A 2635-nucleotide genomic window follows, 5' to 3' on the forward strand; every position below is an offset into this window, starting at 1 on the left:
GGGGAGTGTACAGAGCATCTGCAAAGGCCTAGCCAACTTTATCTGGTGCTCAGACACCGGATTCCATCTGACGCCTCACGGACTCGGCTCCGGCTGCTGAGATAACGGCTGCAGAGTGAGCAGGGTGAGTCCCGGTGGGTGAGGTGGAGGATTCAAGGCTGTCTGGCCAGGACACAAGGTGAGGCTGGTGGCAGGTGTCCCCCTCCCCCACACACGGGGGAGGCCAGGGCGGCCTGGGTGCGGCTCCCAGTGGCTGGTCCAGCTCTGTGTGCTCAGCCGCCAGGGAGAAACATTAACTCGATGGGTGATCGTTTGTCTACCTGCTGCTGGGGCTTTATCTTGGCTAGCAGGCCCACCTGCGTGCCCCATCGCACTTTATTTGGGCTATTAGGGTGCCTTATCTGTGCTGCACAAACATTCCAAGGGAGGGCCATGGGGGCAGGGACATCTGGAGACTTGGAACCTCTGTGGTACCAGAGCAGATAGGGGATTCTACATTAGGGTCTCCACAGAGGCGAGTCTGCACCCTACACGATGGGGGTGGGGAACAGTTTATGTACCTCCATAGGAGGGGTGTCTGCACAGGTGGGAGGGGGGGAGTCTACACCTCTACCACAGGAGGGTAGGGATCTTCACCATGGATTCTCCTCTAGCCCCTTCAGAGGGGCCCTTGCGCTGGGATACAAGGACCCAGGATGGCTGTGCTGTCAAGGGCAGTCCTCAGGGGACAGTACCAACCCTTCCCTCTGGGGCCTTTCAAAGTTGATGCGGGGACATGGCCGGCCTGCGGGACTGCATTGGAAAAGGAGGGGTAAGACGTCACTGTGGGCATCTGAAGTGCTGGGTCCCTGGACAACCCAAGGGTATGTAGCAAAAATGACCTGCAAATACTAAGACCATTTTGTAAGGCTAGGAAAATAGCTGTGATTGACAGAACTCCTGGCAACCACACACAACTCACCACCTTGATGCTCACTGTGAGTCCGTCCACTGCTGCGACCAACGTGCACTGGGCATGGCTCCCACCAGAACCGTCCACTCCCAGCTCCCAGCTCCGCACCAGGCAGGCTACAGTGGGAGTTACTAATCTCAGTATCCTTCAAGCGGCCAGTCCCTCCTGGGGACATGGCCTAGTCAAGCAAGCAGGGCCAGTCTGCCGTCAGCCATTGGGCTCCCTGGCTGCTGGTCTAGGCCCCTGGCCTATGGACTGCACAAGTGTGGGTTGGAGAGGATTTGGAAGCCCTGAAGTAGAAGGCAATGCCAGGACACCCCGCAGGTTGGCCAAAGAGCGACAGCTATAGCTGCCAGGGGCTTCCCGCAGCTGGTGGGGAAAGGAAGCTTTAAGTGAAGGCAATGTCCCCACAACCTTTTTAAAGCCTCTCCATTTTTGTTCCTCTAAGGTCTGAAATGCGTAGACACTAGAATACTTTGCAAAAACAAGAAGGATGGCCCTCAGTGAGATGGACTGACACACTGGCTTGTGAGGTCACGCTGCGGACCCAGTGAGCAGCACCCGACAGCCGCAGAAGTGCCTGCATCTGCTGCCGTGGCATGGGCAGCAGGGGGCCAGTTGTCGGAAAGTGCACAGTGGGGCCTAGCATGCTATTGGCCCTGGGTGGCCATGAGGGGTGGTGAGAAAGACGCGGAGGGGAGGGTGGGCCAGCACCTGAGACCAATGACCCCAAGCCCCTGGTGGCGTTGAACCTCCCTGCAGCCATTTGGAGGAGGAAGGGACTTGAAAGGCCTGGAGCCCCACCATTTGCCGCTCACTGCTGGACATTGCACCTCACAGGCCGGCCAGCACTCCAGAGAGGCTGGACCTCACACCTCCCTGCTGTCCTTCCTCGGTGTCCCCACAGCAGCTGCATCTGGGTGCAAACCCCACACAGCAAATGGCTCCCCACCAACTCTTCTGCACCTGGCCATGCTCGCCCTGATTGCTGCCTGGTGGGGGTGGGGTGGGGAACAGGGTCGCCCTGCAGAAAGAGCCCTTGCTGGCTCTCCTCCTGTCCAGAGTCACTGAGGCCCACTGGTCCTCTTCAGAACAAAGATAAGAAACTGAAGTGGATAGTCTGCCCTACCCGCGCCCCCCCCCCCCCCCACTTTTTGACTTTTGTAAAACTGAGTGGCGAGGCCTGCAGAAAAGTCCACTGACTTCTCCCTTGAGCTGCTGGTCATCTGGACAGTTCTTGTCAGGTGATGTCCAGCGGGCTCCACCTCACGGAGGACAACGGAACTAAGCCCTGCCCGGTTCCATGCCGTCCTGGTGATCCTTGTGACCTGAGCCCAGTGTTGCAACCACCCTGCCTGTCCTTCTTGTTGAGGGTCTTCCTTCTTTTCACTGCCCCTCGACTTTACCAAATCTGAAGTTCTTTTCCAGGGCCTGGTCTCTCTGAGAACATGTTCAGAGTCTGTGATCCGTACAGAAGAGCCTAAGATAAAACCCTTACCATGAACGAGGTGGATTGGAAGGCATTGAGCGGGCTTCACTGGGGGCCACCCACCTCGCAGGCTGCTTTGTCCCTGTCCTGAGCCCAGCCGCCTGGCCCTGCATGGCCAGGTCTCTCAGAAGGACACAGAGACCACTTTAGGATGGACCCATTGTCTGATGCGGGGTGTCCACTCGCATGGAGTT

Source organism: Echinops telfairi, unplaced genomic scaffold (assembly GCF_000313985.2).
Source record: "Echinops telfairi isolate 266 unplaced genomic scaffold, ASM31398v2 ScPeMD7_3533;HRSCAF=4204_0, whole genome shotgun sequence".
Lineage (NCBI taxonomy): Eukaryota > Metazoa > Chordata > Mammalia > Afrosoricida > Tenrecidae > Echinops > Echinops telfairi.